The following is a 20366-nucleotide window of genomic DNA, read 5'->3' on the forward strand; positions in this document are numbered from 1 at the left end:
TTGGCAGCGGCAACAGCCAGTGGACGCACTGTCTAATCAAGTTTTGGTCGCATTGTAGCCGTTGAAGATCGTCATCAGCCCAGCTGACCAGACCGCGCACGTGGCCGAGTTCCAGCTTGGAAATCCCCCTTCTGCCCAGGAACTGACGTAGCGCCGGAGGTGCTCCGTTGATCTTCTGCGACCGCCGCAAGTGGCTATAAAAGGAGGACCCACACAGGACGACGCATTTGGCAGCGGCAACAGCCAGTGGACGCACTGTCTAATCAAGTTTTGGTCGCATTGTAGCCGGAGAAGATCGTCATCAGCCCAGCTGCCAGACCGCGCACGTGGCCGAGTTCCAGCATGGAAATCCTCCTTCTGCCGAGGAACTGACGTAGCGCCGGAAGTGCTCCGTTGATGTTCGGCGACCGCCGCAAATTCCTATAAAAGGAGGACCCACACAGGACGACGCATTTGGCAGCGGCAACAGCCAGTGGACGCATTGTCTAATCAAGTTTTGGTCGCATTGCAGCTGGAGAAGATCGTCATCAGCCCAGCTGACCAGACCGCGCACGTGGCCGAGTTCCAGCATGGAAATCCCCCTTCTGCCCAGGAACTGACGTAGCGCCGGAAGGTCTCCGTTGATGTTCTGCGACCGCCGCAAGTGCCTATAAAAGGAGGACCCACACAGGACGACGCATTTGACAGCGGCATCAGCCAGTGGACGCACTGTCTAATCAAGTTTTGGTCGCATTGTAGCCGGAGAAGATCGTCATCAGCCCAGCTGACCAGACCGCGCACGTGGCCGAGTTCCAGCATGGAAATCCCCCTTCTGCCCAGGAACTGACGTAGCGCCGGAGGTGCTCCGTTGATCTTCTGCGACCACCGCAAGTGGCTATAAAAGGAGGACCCACACAGGACGACGCATTTGGCAGCGGCAACAGCCAGTGGACGCATTGTCTAATCAAGTTTTGGTCGCATTGTAGCCGGAGAAGATCGTCATCAGCCCAGCTGCCAGACCGCGCACGTGGCCGAGTTCCAGCATGGAAATCCTCCTTCTGCCGAGGAACTGACGTAGCGCCGGAAGTGCTCCGTTGATGTTCGGCGACCGCCGCAAATTCCTATAAAAGGAGGACCCACACAGGACGACGCATTTGGCAGCGGCAACAGCCAGTGGACGCACTGTCTAATCAAGTTTTGGTCGCATTGTAGCCGGAGAAGATCGTCATCAGCCCAGCTGACCAGACAGCGCACGTGGCCGAGTTCCAGCATGGAAATCCCCCTTCTGCCCAGGAACTGACGTAGCGCCGGAGGTGCTCCGTTGATCTTCTGCGACCGCCGCAAGTGGCTATAAAAGGAGGACCCACACAGGACGACGCATTTGGCAGCGGCAACAGCCAGTGGACGCACTGTCTAATCAAGTTTTGGTCGCATTGCAGCTGGAGAAGATCGTTATCACCCCAGCTGACCAGACCGCGCACGTGGCCGAGTTCCAGCATGGAAATCCCCCTTCTGCCCAGGAATTGACGTAGCGCCGGAAGTGCTCCGTTGATGTTCTGCGACCGCCGCAAGTGCCTATAAAAGGAGGACCCACACAGGACGACGCATTTGGCAGCGGCAACAGCCAGTGGACGCACTGTCTAATCAGGTTTTGGTCGCATTGTAGCCGGAGAAGATCGTCATCAGCCCAGCTGACCAGACAGCGCACGTGGCCGAGTTCCAGCATGGAAATCCCCCTTATGCCTAGGAACTGACGTAGCGCCGGAGGTGCTCCGTTGATCTTCTGCGACCGCCGCAAGTGGCTATAAAAGGAGGACCCACACAGGACGACGCATTTGTCAGCGGCAACAGCCAGTGGACGCACTGTCTAATCAAGGTTTGGTCGCATTGCAGCCGGAGAAGATCGTCATCAGCCCAGCTGACCAGACTGCGCACGTGGCCGAGTTCCAGCATGGAAATCCTCCTTCTGCCCAGGAACTGACGTAGCGCCGGAAGTGCTCCGTTGATGTTCGGCGACCGCCGCAAATTCCTATAAAAGGAGGACCCACACAGGACGACGCATTTGGCAGCGGCAACAGCCAGTGGACGCACTATCTAATAGTGTTTTGGTCGTATTGCAGCCGGAGAAGATCTTCATCAGCCCAGCTGACCAGACCGCGCACGTGGCCGAGTTCCAGCATGGAAATCCCCGTTCTGCCCAGGAACTGACGTAGCGCCGGAAGTGCTCCGTTGATGTTCTGCTGCCGCCGCAAGTGCCTATAAAAGGAGGACCCACACAGGACGACGCATTTGGCAGCGGTAACAGCCAGTGGACGCACTGTCTAATGAAGTTTTGGTCGCATTGCAGTTCGAGAAGATCGTCATCAGCCCAGCTGACCAGACCGCGCACGTGGCCGAGTTCGAGCATGGAAATCCCCCTTCTGCCCAGGCAGTGACGTAGCGCCGGAGGTGCTTCGTTGATGTTCTGCGACCGCCGCAAGTGCCTATAAAAGGAGGACCCACACAGGACGACGCATTTGGCAGCGGCAACAGCCAGTGGACGCACTGTCTAATCAAGTTTTGGTCGCATTGTAGCCGGAGAAGATCGTCATCAGCCCAGCTGACCAGACCGCGCACGTGGCCGAGTTCCAGCATGGAAATCCCCCTTCTGCCCAGGAACTGACGTAGCGCCGGAGGTGCTCCGTTGATCTTCTGCGACCGCCGCAAGTGGCTATAAAAGGAGGACCCACACAGGACGACGCATTTGGCAGCGGCAACAGCCAGTGGACGCACTGTCTAATCAAGTTTTGGTCGCATTGCAGCTGGAGAAGATCGTCATCAGCCCAGCTGACCAGACCGCGCACGTGGCCGAGTTCCAGCATGGAAATCCCCCTTCTGCCCAGGAACTGACGTAGCGCCGGAAGTGCTCCGTTGATGTTCTGCGAACGCCGCAAGTGCCTATAAAAGGAGGACCCACACAGGACGACGCATTTGGCAGCGGCAACAGCCAGTGGACGCACTGTCTAATCAAGTTTTGGTCGCATTGTAGCCGGAGAAGATCGTCATCAGCCCAGCTGACCAGACCGCGCACGTGGCCGAGTTCCAGCATGGAAATCCCCCTTCTGCCCAGGAACTGACGTAGCTCCGGAGGTGCTCCGTTGATCTTCTGCGACCGCCGCAAGTGGCTATAAAAGGAGGACCCACACAGGACGACGCATTTGGCAGCGGCAACAGCCAGTGGACGCACTGTCTAATCAAGTTTTGGTCGCATTGTAGCCGGAGAAGATCGTCATCAGCCCAGCTGCCAGACCGCGCACGTGGCCGAGTTCCAGCATGGAAATCCTCCTTCTGCCGAGGAACTGACGTAGCGCCGGAAGTGCTCCGTTGATGTTCGGCGACCGCCGCAAATTCCTATAAAAGGAGGACCCACACAGGACGACGCATTTGGCAACGGGCAACAGCCAGTGGACGCACTGTCTATTCAAGTTTTGGTCGCATTGCAGCTGGAGAAGATCGTCATCAGCCCAGCTGACCAGACCGCGCACGTGGCCGAGTTCCAGCATGGAAATCCCCCTTCTGCCCAGGAACTGACGTAGCGCCGGAAGTGCTCCGTTGATGTTCTGCGACCGCCGCAAGTGCCTATAAAAGGAGGACCCAAACAGGACGACGCATTTGGCAGCGGCAACAGCCAGTGGACGCACTGTCTAATAAAGGTTTGGTCGCATTGCAGCCGGAGAAGATCGTCATCAGCCCAGCTGACCAGACCGCGCACGTGGCCGAGTTCCAGCATGGAAATCCTCCTTCTGCCCAGGAACTGACGTAGCGCCGGAAGTGCTCCGTTGATGTTCGGCGACCGCGGCAAATTCCTATAAAAGGAGGACCCACACAGGACGACGCATTTGGCAGCGGCAACAACCAGTGGACGCACTGTCTAATCAAGTTTTGGTCGCATTGTAGCCGGAGAAGATCGTCATCAGCCCAGCTGCCAGACCGCGCACGTGGCCGAGTTCCAGCATGGAAATCCTCCTTCTGCCGAGGAACTGACGTAGCGCCGGAAGTGCTCCGTTGATGTTCGGCGACCGCCGCAAATTCCTATAAAAGGAGGACCCACACAGGACGACGCATTTGGCAGCGGCAACAGCCAGTGGACGCACTGTCTAATCAAGTTTTGGTCGCATTGTAGCCGGAGAAGATCGTCATCAGCCCAGCTGACCAGACAGCGCACGTGGCCGAGTTCCAGCATGGAAATCCCCCTTCTGCCCAGGAACTGACGTAGCGCCGGAGGTGCTCCGTTGATCTTCTGCGACCGCCGCAAGTGGCTATAAAAGGAGGACCCACACAGGACGACGGATTTGGCAGCGGCAACAGCCAGTGGACGCACTGTCTAATCAAGTTTTGGTCGCATTGCAGCTGGAGAAGATCGTCATCAGCCCAGCTGAGCAGACCGCGCACGTGGCCGAGTTCCAGCATGGAAATCCCCCTTCTGCCCAGGAACTGATGTAGTGCCGGAAGTGCTCCGTTGATGTTCTGCGACCGCCGCAAGTGCCTATAAAAGGAGGACCCACACAGGACGACGCATTTGGCAGCGGCAACAGCCAGTGGACGCACTGTCTAATCAAGGTTTGGTCGCATTGCAGCCGGAGAAGATCGTCATCAGCCCAGCTGACCAGACCGCGCACGTGGCCGAGTTCCAGCATGGAAATCCTCCTTCTGCCCAGGAACTGACGTAGCGCCGGAAGTGCTCCGTTGATGTTCGGCGACCGCCGCAAATTCCTATAAAAGGAGGGCCCACACAGGACGACGCATTTGGCAGCGGCAACAGCCCGTGGACGCACTATCTAATCAAGTTTTGGTCGCATTGCAGCCGGAGAAGATCTTCATCAGCCCAGCTGACCAGACGGCGCACGTGGCCGAGTTCCAGCATGGAAATCCCCATTCTGCCCAGGAACTGACGTAGCGCCGGAAGTGCTCCGTTGATGTTCTGCTGCCGCCGCAAGTGCCTATAAAAGGAGGACCCACACAGGACGACGCATTGGGCAGCGGCAACAGCCAGTGGACGCACTGTCTAATCAAGTTTTGGTCGCATTGCAGCCGGAGAAGATCTTCATCAGCCCAGCTGACCAGACCGCGCACGTGGCCGAGTTCCAGCATGGAAATCCCCGTTCTGCCCAGGAACTGACGTAGCGCCGGAAGTGCTCCGTTGATGTTCTGCTGCCGCCGCAAGTGCCTATAAAAGGAGGACCCACACAGGACGACGCATTTGGCAGCGGTAACAGCCAGTGGACGCACTGTCTAATGAAGTTTTGGTCGCATTGCAGTTCGAGAAGATCGTCATCAGCCCAGCTGACCAGACCGCGCACGTGGCCGAGTTCGAGCATGGAAATCCCCCTTCTGCCCAGGCAGTGACGTAGCGCCGGAGGTGCTTCGTTGATGTTCTGCGACCGCCGCAAGTGCCTATAAAAGGAGGACCCACACAGGACGACGCATTTGGCAGCGGCAACAGCCAGTGGACGCACTGTCTAATCAGGTTTTGGTCGCATTGCAGCCGGAGAAGATCGTCATCAGCCCAGCTGACCAGACCGCGCACGTGGCCGAGTTCCTGCATGGAAATACCCGTTCTGCCCAGGAACCTACGTAGCGCCGGAAGTGCTCCGTTGATGTTCTGCGACCGCCGCAAGTGCCTATAACAGGAAGACCCACACAGGACGACGCATTTGGCAGCCGCAACAGCCAGTGGACGCACTGTCTAAAACAAGTTTTGATCGCATTGCAGCCGGAGAAGATCGTCATCAGCCCAGCTGACCAGACCGCGCACGTGGCCGAGTTCAAGCATGGGAATCCCCGTTCTGCCCAGGAACTGACGTAGCGCCGGAAGAGCTCCGTTGATGTTCTGCGACCGCCGCAAGTGCCTATAAAAGGAGGACCCACACAGGACGACGCATTTGGCAGCGGCAACAGCCAGTGGACGCACTGTCTAATCAAGGTTTGGTCGCATTGCAGCCGGAGAAGATCGTCATCAGCCCAGCTGACCAGACCGCGCACGTGGCCGAGTTCCAGCATGGAAATCCCCCTTCTGCCCAGGCAGTGACGTAGCGCCGGAGGTGCTCCGCTGATGTTCTGCGACCGCCGCAAGTGCCTAAAAAAGGAGGACCCACACAGGACGACGCATTTGGCAGCGGCAACAGCCAGTGGACGCACTGTCTAAAACAAGTTTTGATCGCATTGCAGCCGGGGAAGATCGTCATCAGCCCAGCTGACCAGACCGCGCACGTGGCCGAGTTCAAGCATGGGAATCCCCGTTCTGCCCAGGAACTGACGTAGCGCCGGAAGAGCTCCGTTGATGTTCTGCGACCGCCGCAAGTGCCTATAAAAGGAGGACCCACACAGGACGACGCATTTGGCAGCGGCAACAGCCAGTGGACACACTGTCTAATCAAGTTTTGATCGCATTGCAGCCGGAGAAGATCGTCATCAGCCCAGCTGACCAGACCGCGCACGTGGCCGAGTTCCAGTATGGAAATCCCCCTTCTGCCGAGGAACTGACGTAGCGCCGGAAGAGCTCCGTTGATGTTCGGCGACCGCCGCAAGTGCCTATAAAAGGAGGACCCACACAGGACGACGCATTTGACAGCGGCAACAGCCAGTGGACGCACTGTCTAATCAAGTTTTAGTCGCATTGTAGCTGGAGAAGATCGTCATCAGCCCAGCTGACCAGACCGCGCACGTGGCCGAGTTCCAGCATGGAAATCCCCCTTCTGCCTAGGAACTGACGTAGTGCCGGAGGTGCTCCGTTGATCTTCTGCGACCGCCGCAAGTGGCTATAAAAGGAGGACCCACACAGGACGACGCATTTGGCAGCGGCAACAGCCAGTGGACGCACTGTCTAATCAAGTTTTGGTCGCATTGCAGCTGGAGAAGATCGTCATCAGCCCAGCTGACCAGACCGCGCACGTGGCCGAGTTCCAGCATGGAAATCCCCCTTCTGCCCAGGAATTGACGTAGCGCCGGAAGTGCTCCGTTGATGTTCTGCGACCGCCGCAAGTGCCTATAAAAGGAGGACCCACACAGGACGACGCATTTGGCAGCGGCAACAGCCAGTGGACGCACTGTCTAATCAAGTTTTGGTCGCATTGTAGCCGGAGAAGATCGTCATCAGCCCAGCTGACCAGACAGCGCACGTGGCCGAGTTCCAGCATGGAAATCCCCCTTATGCCCAGGAACTGACGTAGCGCCGGAGGTGCTCCGTTGATCTTCTGCGACCGCCGCAAGTGGCTATAAAAGGAGGACCCACACAGGACGACGCATTTGGCAGCGGCAACAGCCAGTGGACGCACTGTCTAATCAAGTTTTGGTCGCATTGTAGCCGGAGAAGATCGTCATCAGCCCAGCTGACCAGACCGCGCACGTGGCCGAGTTCCAGCATGGAAATCCTCCTTCTGCCCAGGAACTGACGTAGCGCCGGAAGTGCTCCGTTGATGTTCGGCGACCGCCGCAAATTCCTATAAAAGGAGGACCCACACAGGACGACGCATTTGGCAGCGGCAACAGCCAGCAGTCGCATTGTAGCCGGAGAAGATCGTCATCAGCCCAGCTGACCAGACAGCGCACGTGGCCGAGTTCCAGCATGGAAATCCCCCTTATGCCCAGGAACTGACGTAGCGCCGGAGGTGCTCCGTTGATCTTCTGCGACCGCCGCAAGTGGCTATAAAAGGAGGACCCACACAGGACGACGCATTTGGCAGCGGCAACAGCCAGTGGACGCACTGTCTAATCAAGTTTTGGTCGCATTGCAGCTGGAGAAGATCGTCATCAGCCCAGCTGACCAGACCGCGCACGTGGCCGAGTTCCAGCATGGAAATCCCCCTTCTGCCCAGGAACTGACGTAGCGCCGGAGGTGCCCCGCTGATGTTCTGCGACCGCCGCAAGTGCCTATAAAAGGAGGACCCACACAGGACGACGCATTTTGCAGCGGCAACAGCCAGTGGACGCACTGTCTAAAACAAGTTTTGATCGCCTTGCAGCCGGAGAAGATCGTCATCAGCCCAGCTGACCTGACCGCGCACGTGGCCGAGTTCAAGCATGGGAATCCCCGTTCTGCCCAGGAACTGACGTAGCGCCGGAAGAGCTCCGTTGATGTTCTGCGACCGCCGCAAGTGCCTATAAAAGGAGGACCCACACAGGACGACGCATTTGGCAGCGGCAACAGCCAGTGGACGCACTGTCTAATCAAGTTTTGATCGCATTGCAGCCGGAGAAGATCGTCATCAGCCCAGCTGACCAGACCGCGCACGTGGCCGAGTTCCAGTATGGAAATCCCCCTTCTGCCGAGGAACTGACGTAGCGCCGGAAGAGCTCCGTTGATGTTCGGCGACCGCCGCAAGTGCCTATAAAAGGAGGACCCACACAGGACGACGCATTTGACAGCGGCAACAGCCAGTGGACGCACTGTCTAATCAAGTTTTGGTCGCATTGTAGCCGGAGAAGATCGTCATCAGCCCAGCTGACCAGACCGCGCACGTGGCCGAGTTCCAGCATGGAAATCCCCCTTCTGCCCAGGAACTGACGTAACGCCGGAGGTGCTCCGTTGATCTTCTGTGACCGCCGCAAGTGGCTATAAAAGGAGGACCCACACAGGACGACGCATTTGGCAGCGGCAACAGCCAGTGGACGCACTGTCTAATCAAGTTTTGGTCGCATTGTAGCCGGAGAAGATCGTCATCAGCCCAGCTGCCAGACCGCGCACGTGGCCGAGTTCCAGCATGGAAATCCTCCTTCTGCCGAGGAACTCACGTAACGCCGGAAGTGCTCCGTTGATGTTCGGCGACCGCCGCAAATTCCTATAAAAGGAGGACCCACACAGGACGACGCATTTGGCAGCGGCAACAGCCAGTGGACGCACTGTCTAATCAAGTTTTGGTCGCATTGCAGCTGGAGAAGATCGTCATCAGCCCAGCTGACCAGACCGCGCACGTGGCCGAGTTCCAGCATGGAAATCCCCCTTCTGCCCAGGAACTGATGTAGTGCCGGAAGTGCTCCTTTGATGTTCTGCGACCGCCGCAAGTGCCTATAAAAGGAGGACCCACACAGGACGACGCATTTGGCAGCGGCAACAGCCAGTGGACGCACTGTCTAATCAAGGTTTGGTCGCATTGCAGCCGGGGAAGATCGTCATCAGCCCAGCTGACCAGACCGCGCACGTGGCCGAGTTCTAGCATGGAAATCCTCCTTCTGCCCAGGAACTGACGTAGCGCCGGAAGTGCTCCGTTGATGTTCGGCGACCGCCGCAAATTCCTATAAAAGGAGGGCCCACACAGGACGACGCATTTGGCAGCGGCAACAGCCCGTGGACGCACTATCTAATCAAGTTTTGGTCGCATTGCAGCCGGAGAAGATCTTCATCAGCCCAGCTGACCAGACGGCGCACGTGGCCGAGTTCCAGCATGGAAATCCCCATTCTGCCCAGGAACTGACGTAGCGCCGGAAGTGCTCCGTTGATGTTCTGCTGCCGCCGCAAGTGCCTATAAAAGGAGGACCCACACAGGACGACGCATTTGGCAGCGGCAACAGCCAGTGGACGCACTGTCTAATCAAGTTTTGGTCGCATTGCAGCCGGAGAAGATCTTCATCAGCCCAGCTGACCAGACCGCGCACGTGGCCGAGTTCCAGCATGGAAATCCCCGTTCTGCCCAGGAACTGACGTAGCGCCGGAAGTGCTCCGTTGATGTTCTGCTGCCGCCGCAAGTGCCTATAAAAGGAGGACCCACACAGGACGACGCATTTGGCAGCGGTAACAGCCAGTGGACGCACTGTCTAATGAAGTTTTGGTCGCATTGTAGTTCGAGAAGATCGTCATCAGCCCAGCTGACCAGACCGCGCACGTGGCCGAGTTCGAGCATGGATATCCCCCTTCTGCCCAGGCAGTGACGTAGCGCCGGAGGTGCTTCGTTGATGTTCTGCGACCGCCGCAAGTGCCTATAAAAGGAGGACCCACACAGGACGACGCATTTGGCAGCGGCAACAGCCAGTGGACGCACTGTCTAATCAGGTTTTGGTCGCATTGCAGCCGGAGAAGATCGTCATCAGCCCAGCTGACCAGACCGCGCACGTGGCCGAGTTCCAGCATGGAAATACCCGTTCTGCCCAGGAACTGACGTAGCGCCGGAAGTGCTCCGTTGATGTTCTGCGACCGCCGCAAGTGCCTATAAAAGGAAGACCCACACAGGACGACGCATTTGGCAGCGGCAACAGCCAGTGGACGCACTGTCTAATCAAGTTTAGGTCGCATTGCAGCCGGAGAAGATCGTCATCAGCCCAGCTGACCAGACCGCGCACGTGGCCGAGTTCGAGCATGGAAATCCCCCTTCTGCCCAGGAACTGACGTAGCGCCGGAAGTGCTCCGTTGATGTTCTGCGACCGCCGCAAATTCCTATAAAAGGAGGACCCACACAGGACGACGCATTTGGCAGCGGCAACAGCCCGTGGACGCACTATCTAATCAAGTTTTGGTCGCATTGCAGCCGGAGAAGATCTTCATCAGCCCAGCTGACCAGACGGCGCACGTGGCCGAGTTCCAGCATGGAAATCCCCATTCTGCCCAGGAACTGACGTAGCGCCGGAAGTGCTCCGTTGATGTTCTGCTGCCGCCGCAAGTGCCTATAAAAGGAGGACCCACACAGGACGACGCATTTGGCAGCGGCAACAGCCAGTGGACGCACTGTCTAATCAAGTTTTGGTCGCATTGCAGCCGGAGAAGATCTTCATCAGCCCAGCTGACCAGACCGCGCACGTGGCCGAGTTCCAGCATGGAAATCCCCGTTCTGCCCACGAACTGACTTAGCGCCGGAAGTGCTCCGTTGATGTTCTGCTGCCGCCGCAAGTGCCTATAAAAGGAGGACAAACACAGGACGACGCATTTGGCAGCGGCAACAGCCAGTGGACGCACTGTCTAATGAAGTTTTGGTCGCATTGCAGTCCGAGAAGATCGTCATCAGCCCAGCTGACCAGACCGCGCACGTGGCCGAGTTCGAGCATGGAAATCCCCCTTCTGCCCAGGAACTGACGTAGCGCCGGAAGACCTCCGTTGATGTTCTGCGACCGCCGCAAGTGCCTATAAAAGGAAGACCCACACAGGACGACGCATTTGGCAGCGGCAACAGCCAGTGGACGCACTTTCTAATAGAGTTTTGGTCGCATTGCAGCCGGAGAAGATCGTTATCAGCCCAGCTGACCAGACCGCGCACGTGGCCGAGTTCCAGCATGGAAATCCCCCTTCTGCCCAGGAACTGACGTAGCGCCGGAAGTGCTCCGTTGATGTTCTGCTGCCGCCGCAAGTGCGTATTAAAGGAGGACCCACACAGGACGACGCATTTGGCAGCGGCAACAGCCAGTGGACGCACTGTCTAATGAAGTTTTGGTCGCATTGCAGTCCGAGAAGATCGTCATCAGCCCAGCTGACCAGACCGCGCACGTGGCCGAGTTCGAGCATGGAAATCCCCCTTCTGCCCAGGAACTGACGTAGCGCCGGAAGACCTCCGTTGATGTTCTGCGACCGCCGCAAGTGCCTATAAAAGGAGGACCCACACAGGACGACGCATTTGGCAGCGGCAACAGCCAGTGGACGCACTTTCTAATAGAGTTTTGGTCGCATTGCAGCCGGAGAAGATCGTTATCAGCCCAGCTGACCAGACCGCGCACGTGGCCGAGTTCCAGCATGGAAATCCCCCTTCTGCCCAGGAACTGACGTAGCGCCGGAAGTGCTCCGTTGATGTTCTGCGACCGCCGCAAGTGCCTATAAAAGGAAGACCCACACAGGACGACGCATTTGGCAGCGGCAACAGCCAGTGGACGCACTGTCTAATCAAGTTTAGGTCGCATTGCAGCAGGAGAAGATCTTCATCAGCCCAGCTGACCAGACCGCGCACGTGGCCGAGTTCCAGCATGGAAATCCCCGTTCTGCCCAGGAACTGACGTAGCGCCGGAAGTGCTCCGTTGATGTTCTGCTGCCGCCGCAAGTGCGTATTAAAGGAGGACCCACACAGGACGACGCATTTGGCAGCGGCAACAGCCAGTGGACGCACTGTCTAATGAAGTTTTGGTCGCATTGCAGTCCGAGAAGATCGTTATCAGCCCAGCTGACCAGACCGCGCACGTGGCCGAGTTCTAGCATGGAAATCCCCCTTCTGCCCAGGAACTGACGTAGCGCCGGAAGTGCTCCGTTGATGTTCTGCGACCGCCGCAAGTGCCTATAAAAGGAAGACCCACACAGGACGACGCATTTGGCAGCGGCAACAGCCAGTGGACGCACTGTCTAATCAAGTTTAGGTCGCATTGCAGCCGGAGAAGATCTTCATCAGCCCAGCTGACCAGACCGCGCACGTGGCCGAGTTCCAGCATGGAAATCCCCGTTCTGCCCAGGAACTGACGTAGCGCCGGAAGTGCTCCGTTGATGTTCTGCTGCCGCCGCAAGTGCGTATTAAAGGAGGACCCACACAGGACGACGCATTTGGCAGCGGCAACAGCCAGTGGACGCACTGTCTAATGAAGTTTTGGTCGCATTGCAGTCCGAGAAGATCGTCATCAGCCCAGCTGACCAGACCGCGCACGTGGCCGAGTTCGAGCATGGAAATCCCCCTTCTGCCCAGGCAGTGACGTAGCGCCTGAGGTTCTCCGTTGATGTTCTGCGACCGCCGCAAGTGCCTATTAAAGGAGGACCCACACAGGACGACGCATTTGGCAGCGGCAACAGCCAGTGGATGCACTGTCTAATCAAGTTTTGGTCGCATTGCAGCCGGAGAAGATCGTCATCAGCCCAGCTGACCAGACCGCGCATGTGGCCGAGTTCCAGCATGGAAATCCCCCTGCTGCCCAGGAACTGACGTAGCGCCGGAAGAGCTCCGTTGATGTTCTGCGACCGCCGCAAGTGCCTATAAAAGGAGGACCCACACAGGACGACGCATTTGGCAGCGGCAACAGCCAGTGGATGCACTGTCTCATCAAGTTTTGGTCGCATTGCAACCAGAGAAGATCGTCATCAGCCCAGCTGACCAGACCGCGCATGTGGCCGAGTTCCAGCATGGAAATCCCCCTTCTGCCCAGGAACTGACGTAGCGCCGGAAGACCTCCGTTGATGTTCTGCGACCGCCGCAAGTGCCTATAAAAGGAGGACCCACACAGGACGACGCATTTGGCAGCGGCAACAGCCAGTGGACGCACTGTCTAATCAAGTTTTGGTCGCATTGCAACCGGAGAAGATCGTCATCAGCCCAGCTGACCAGGCCGCGCACGTGGCCGAGTTCTAGCATGGAAATCCCCCTTCTGCCCAGGAACTGACGTAGCGCCGGAAGAGCTCCGTTGATGTTCTGCGACCGCCGCAAGTGCCTATAAAAGGAGGACCCACACAGGACGACGCATTTGGCAGCGGCAACAGCCAGTGGATGCACTGTCTAATCAAGTTTTGGTCGCATTGCAGCCGGAGAAGATCGTCATCAGCCCAGCTGACCAGACCGCGCATGTGGCCGAGTTCCAGCATGGAAATCCCCCTGCTGCCCAGGAACTGACGTAGCGCCGGAAGTGCTCCGTTGATGTTCTGCGACCGCCGCAAGTGCCTATAAAAGGAGGACCCACACAGGACGACGCATTTGGCAGCGGTAACAGCCAGTGGACGCACTGTCTAATCAAGTTTTGTTCGCATTGCAGGTTGGTTGGTGACATTTCTTTTTTTTCCTCACAAGACTGGATCCTTGCTGTTGCTGCTGCCAAATTGTGAAGTTTTGTGTCGCTGCTGTTTTTATTTTTATTTGTAGTTATTTGTAGTTTTATGTTTTTATTTTTTAGTTTTATCTTAATTGTTCAGTATTGTGTAGCAATCAATTTTTTGTGTGGAAACGACAAAGAACGCTTCGCCAACAGATAGGGAAATTCGAAATGACCTGCGTGAGATGTGCAATGAGTTAAAGGAAATGAAAGAAGTAATGGACGTAGTGAAGGCATTACTTCTTGATGAGCGCACTGAACGAGAGGCTTTGAAAAAGGAAAATTACGAGGTGCGTGCGCAGTGCGCCAGTCAAGACTCCGTGATTCAGGAACTTCGTATGAGAGTTGTACACTGTGAGCAGTATTCACGCAGGTCGAATTTGGAAATCCAAGGGCTTGTAGAAACCGAAGACGAAAATATCATTGAACTCGTCGGCAAGATCGGTGAAGCAATCGAAGAATCTATTCTGCCTGCTGACATCGAAGTGTGCCACCGAGTGCCGACTCGGGAACCAGGAAAGACAAACCTAGTTGTTCAGTTTAAGACCAGGCAGAAGCGAGACGTTGTCCTTGAAAAGGCACGCACCCATCGCGTTAAGAATAGCGAACTTGGGGGTCATTCAGGCAACTCAATCAGGTCTAAATCATGCTGTGATCTCTGCTAAACAGCGCTATTTTCAGCACACTCTTCCAAACTTTATTACTAACGCACCTGATAAGTTCTGGAGCTTTCTTAGCAAAAAGAAAGAACCTCTAAGCCGCATGATCCATGACGGGACAGTTATCACCGACAAAGAAAACATTGCTTAACAATTCAACCGCTACTTCGCCAGTGTTTTTTCACCACAAAATGTAGCTATTCCAACAAAACCTTCCTGTTCCCCAAGCCAGACTGATATTGTATCACAACCCGGTGTATTTGCAATGTTATTGAATTTAAAAACAAAAGTAACTCCAGGTCCTGATAACATTTCAAACACTTTCTTGCGCCGTTATGCTGAGATGCTTTCTCACTTTCTTGTTGTCATTTTTCGTTCATCACTCAATTCAGGCGTTTTACCATTTCAATGGAAAATAGGGCGCGTAGTACCGGTCTTGAAGAAAGGTGGCAGTGCTTTCTTCAGTAACTATCGTCCCATATCACTAACTTCATCATGTTGCAAGATGCTTGAGCACATTATAGCTACTTACATAACAACGTTCCTGAATCACAATGCTCTACTTTCTTCCTTCCAACATGGATTTCGCAAAGGATTTTCTACGGTCACTCAGTTAACATCAGTGGTTCATAGCTTTGCCCAGGTCCTTGATAAGTCAGGTCAAGTTGACGTTATTTTCATTGATTTTTGTAAAGCCTTTGATCTCGTCCCACATGGCAAACTACTGCATAAGCTCGAAACTATTGGCCTTCCACCTTTCATTATTAACTGGGTGTCTGCGTATTTGTCTAACCGTGTTCAATTTGTAAGCATTGATGGTCATGATTCCGACTAACTCCCTGTCACCTCCGGCGTTCCCCAGGGAAGCGTCTTAGGTCCCTTACTTTTTTTAATTTGTATAAATGACCTTCCTAACGTTATCGCGGACTCAGTACAAATTAGGCTATTTGGTGATGACTGTGTTTTGTTTAAGGAAATTTCTAACCATGATGACCAACGACTGCTTAACTCCTCCTTGCATAACATTATTGCATGGTGTAATGAATGAGGAATGCAGCTTAATCCAGATAACATTGTTTTAATGAAAATTACTAACAAAAGAAATAGTCTTTCTTTCCCACACCATCTTTCTTCTCGTCCACTTTCAGAAGTTAACTAATATAAATACTTAGGCGTAACTTTAACCAATAACCTTAGTTGGAATAAACACGTTAAAAATATTTGCTCATCCGCCTTTCGTAAACTCTGTTTTTTGAGACATAAACTGCGCCATACTCCTGCTAACGTTAAGCTCCTTGCTTATACTTCCATAATAAGGCCAAAATTAGAGTATGCTTGTGCGGTATGGGACCCTTACACAAAAATTAACATCGATGCCCTTCAAATGATTCAACCTAAAGCTGTCCGATTTGTATTCTCCAAGTATCGTGCAACTGACTCTCCTACCCTCTTGTTGAACAAAAATGGAATTCCTACGCTCCAAATTCGAAGAAAAATGTTACGACTAAAATTCATGTTTCTACTAAAAAACAACAAATTATCCATGCACCCGGACTCTTACATCAAGCCATCCACAACCCGGTTGTCAAGAAATAGGCACCTCCAATCGCTTACCCCTTACTACGCCAGAACTAACATCTTCAAATACTCGTTTTTCCCTCAAACCATAACAGAGTGGAACCGCTTTCACCCTCAAACGTTGAAAACCTTGATGCCATCCGACAAACTATTTGCTGATATGTGTTTTCATGTACACCTTGATGTTATGCCCCTCCTGCTTGGGCCCTTCAATGGGCCTGCAGTATGTAATAAATAAATAAACTTGGTCTGTCAAATGAAGCCCAAATTTTTTTGAATGAGCATCTCTGTCCCGCTTTGAAGCGTTTTTTGTCACTGGCTATAGGAAGGAAGAGGCAGTGTCAGTGGCGCTTTGTCTGGACGCGGAACGGGAAAATATTTGCACGCCAGTCAGAAGGAAGCGGCTTAGTTCGCATCGAGACAGACCGTGACCTGAGCAAAATCTGCTGATTTAGTGAGTAGCTCCCATTCTCCTTCTTCTTTTTCTTCTTTGTCGCATGTTTTATCATGAATATTCCTTGCCATGTGAAATTGCAGTTGCACCAAAAGCGCAGAGCACTGTTTCTGCTCTTCACATTAATGCTCGTTCCGCCTCGCCTAAACAAGATGAACTGACCATGTTTTTCACTGAATTTCAATTTCTGTTGACATCATAATGCTATCTGAAACCTGGTACGACATACATAGTGACATGTTAATTTTAGATGAATATAATCATTACTTTATCAACAGAACTGGAATGCGAGGTGGTGGGGTTGTGATACATGTTAGAAAGCGTTTGCAGTGCGAAGTGCTACAACAGTACACACGTGTGACTCCGGACTACGAGGTTTTGTGCCTGACAAATGGTAGCAACATTTACGCTGTCTTATACCGCCCCCCTTCTGGTAATGTAACTGTATTTCTTGAATTCTTAGCAGAAGTGCTTGAATTTTCTTCCTTTCATCAGTACCAAATGCTGCTCGGTGGTGATTTTAATATCAATTTGCTAGATGATACCTCTAATTCAATGACATTTTGTAATCATATTTCCTCGTGCGGATTCCAGAACGTTATTTCAACGCCGACACGTGTAACAGAATCTGGTCAATCAATTCTTGATCTTTTTATCGTTAGCGCAGACACCGAGGTTCATTTGGCTGGTACGATAAGCTGCGGCCTTAGCGATCACTGTCCTATTTTTATTCGTTATTCAAGTAGCGTACTAGCAGAGGAACCTCGCAGGCTTAAAGCTAAAGTAAAGTTCAGATCGTTCTCGAACCACAACCTTAATTTATTTCGGACATGCATGGTAAACGAAGACCGGTCATCCGTTTACACTGAGACCGATTTAGAACCTAGTTACAGTAAATTGTTGTCCCTCTTTTGTAAATATTACAATGCCTGTTTTCCATACATCAGCGCAGAATTTAAAACAAAGATTTATTTATTTATTTTATTTACACATACTGCAGCCCCCAATTTGGGGCTATGGCAGGAGTGAGCATTCACAGAACAAAAAATAACAAATAAACAGATCAACAGAGCAATAAAACAAAAGAACAGTTAACGCAAATCAGCAAGGGCAAGTAAAAAATTTTCCAGCGGAAGGGAGCGAGTATCACCGGACAATCCATTCCAGAGTTCGGCAGTGAAAGGAAAAAAACTAAATTTAAATGCGTTGGTTCGACAATGGTAAGACTTGATATTAAGGTGGTGATTACTTCTAGTTATGGACGGCGAGTCAAATGAGATGTAGGTATTGCGAGACATGCGATATACCGAGGTAATAAAACAGTAAAGCAATTTCATAGAATCCTTTAGTCGGCGCATGCGTAATGTGGTGAGTTCAAGAGAAAACAGGGCAAGGGAAGGTGAAAAGTAGCGATTACAAATAAATCTGATAGCTTTTTTTTAATGGCATCAGTTCTATCGATTTCACCCTGCTTGTGTGGGTTTCATACGGGGCATGCGTAGTCAAGTACTGGTCGAATCAGTGTTTTATACATTAGTAATTTAGTGCTTTTTGGGGATTGGAACAGTGTTCGTCTTAAATAACCTGACTTTTTTAAAGATTTTGTGCAGATAAAGTTAATATGCTGAGACCAAGATAGATTGTTGGAAAGAACAACACCAAGATATTTGTATTCTGTTACTTTTTTTAAGGTGGATCCGTTAAACGAGTACGTGAAGCAGGAAGGGGACTTACTATTCGTGTAAGACATACGCACAGATTTGTTAAAATTGATACTCATTTGCCAGGTTGCACACCATTCACAAAATCTAGTAAATGAGTCATTTAGACGATGATGGGCTTCAGGAGAGTCGATGGGTTCATACAAAACAAAATCATCCGCGTACAGACGAATTTTAGAGATGACGTTATTAGGCAAATCGTTTATGTACAGTAGAAACAGTAACGGGCCAAGTACAGAACCTTGTGGAACGCCTGAACTAACACTAACAGTGTCGGAGTCAGTTGAGTTATAACAAACGTATTGCGAGCGCTCAGAAAGAAAATTAGAAATCCAAGTAACTAGTTGCGGGTTGTTTATTATGGCGTTTAATTTACATAGTAATTTAGAGTGAAGTACAGTGTCGAACGCTTTCGAAAAGTCAATGAATAGTGCATCAACCTCATTACCAATGTCCATGTTACTAGTAATGTCATGCACGAATTCGGTTAACTGCGTAACAGTACTATAACTTCGTCTGAATCCATGTTGGAACCTAGACAACAGATTGTTAGATTCGAGAAATGCAATAATATGTTTGTATATAATATTTTCTAATCGCTTGCAGGAATGAGGGGTAAGAGAGATGGGCCTGTAACTGCTGAAAACTTGCTTGTCAGCAGATTTATGTAAAGGTACTATTTTGCCTTTTTTCCAAGATCTGTGAACGGTACCAGATTTTATGGATTTATTGAAAATTATTGTAAGGTATTGATAGGTATAAAGAGAGTAGCGAACGAGAAACATGTTAGGGATACCATCGGGTCCATTACACTTCTTAGTGTCCAAATTAAGTATGAGATTTAACACGCCCTCTGCAGTGATCACTACATCGCTGAGTGGAGACGTTGGATTCGAGGTGGAAAAAGAAGGAACAACCAGATTGTCGACTGTAAAGACAGACTGAAAGAACGAGTTAAAAGTGTTCGAAATTTCCGCCGGATCATCAATGAATCTGTCGTTTATTTTGAAAGAATTGCAGGAAGCATCGCGAGGCAGGACCGAGCGCCAGAACTTGCGGGGATTGTCGGATAGCAAACTTTGAAGTTGAACACGAAAAAAGAAATCTCTAGCTATATTTTGCTGCTCTCGAAGTTCCCACTTGGCCTCGGTAAACCTGATAATACTTTCTGGATTTTTAGATGATTTGCAGCGCCGAAGTCTCCGGACGTTACGAGATAAGTGTAAAAGATCGCGGTTCATCCAGGGAACATCAGTGTTTTTCTTTTAAGTGTTTGTAGGGATAAACTCTGAAATGCATGATTTTACTATCTTTTCAAAGGTGGTAGTTAGTGTATCAATGTCTCCTGAAGCGCTGAGTAGCACAAAATCATCGCACGCATCGGCCAAAGCGTCTAAAACAGAAAGGTCATCCGCACGTTCAAAGTCAGGAAACGAAGTGAAAACATATCGCGGTTTATTGATTACGTATGCGATGGAAACGAGAACAGCCTGATGGTCAGACAGGCCATCAATTATTCCGTAGTTAAAGCCTTTATCCGAAAGGGCGGAGCTTAAAAATACGAGATTGAGAACAGCATTCAACCTGGTGGCACCATGAACAATTTGAGTTAAGCCGAAAGATACCGTAAAGTCGATAAGTTCTCTGTGTCACAAAATTGCGCGAGGTAGTAATTTAGTGGCCGATGTCTCGGACGGGAGGAGCGACAAACAACTCCCCCCTGGATACGAATAGAGGATGTGGTTCGGACCTGCTAACCGGCGATAGGTCCATGCCTGATTGGCCGCTGGCGTGAGGCACGAGACGGGGCACGGGAAAACAGTTTCAAAACAACGGGCATTTACTTCACATTCACAGGGAATTCAAAACAGACAGACAGAAGGTTTGACGAGTTAATAACACACTGCAGTTGACACCCCGTTGGGGTCAGAGCTGCCAAGAAACCGACACGAAGTACATTAATCACAATGAAAAAAAACGGTACACGCCGTTACGAGCCCGAGGAGGAGGCGACAGTAAATGAAGGGGACAGTGGAGTGTACAATAGGCGGCGTTGGAGGCTTCCCCCAACTACTAACAATAGGCCCGCTAGAAACACATACAGCGTGGTGCACTGAAGGAGGCGGATAAGAAGCCCGTGCAGTCCGCTTAGAGAAATACAACACAGAAGATGAATAGGAAGAGTCCGACGAAAGGTGGAGAAGGGGAGAACATCTTAGCTGTGGTCCGGCTGATGGTCTCGGT

The sequence above is a fragment of the Haemaphysalis longicornis genome, unplaced genomic scaffold, assembly GCF_048455015.1.
Source record: "Haemaphysalis longicornis isolate Haplotype H1 unplaced genomic scaffold, Haemaphysalis longicornis Haplotype H1 scaffold_1, whole genome shotgun sequence".
Classification (NCBI taxonomy): domain Eukaryota; kingdom Metazoa; phylum Arthropoda; class Arachnida; order Ixodida; family Ixodidae; genus Haemaphysalis; species Haemaphysalis longicornis.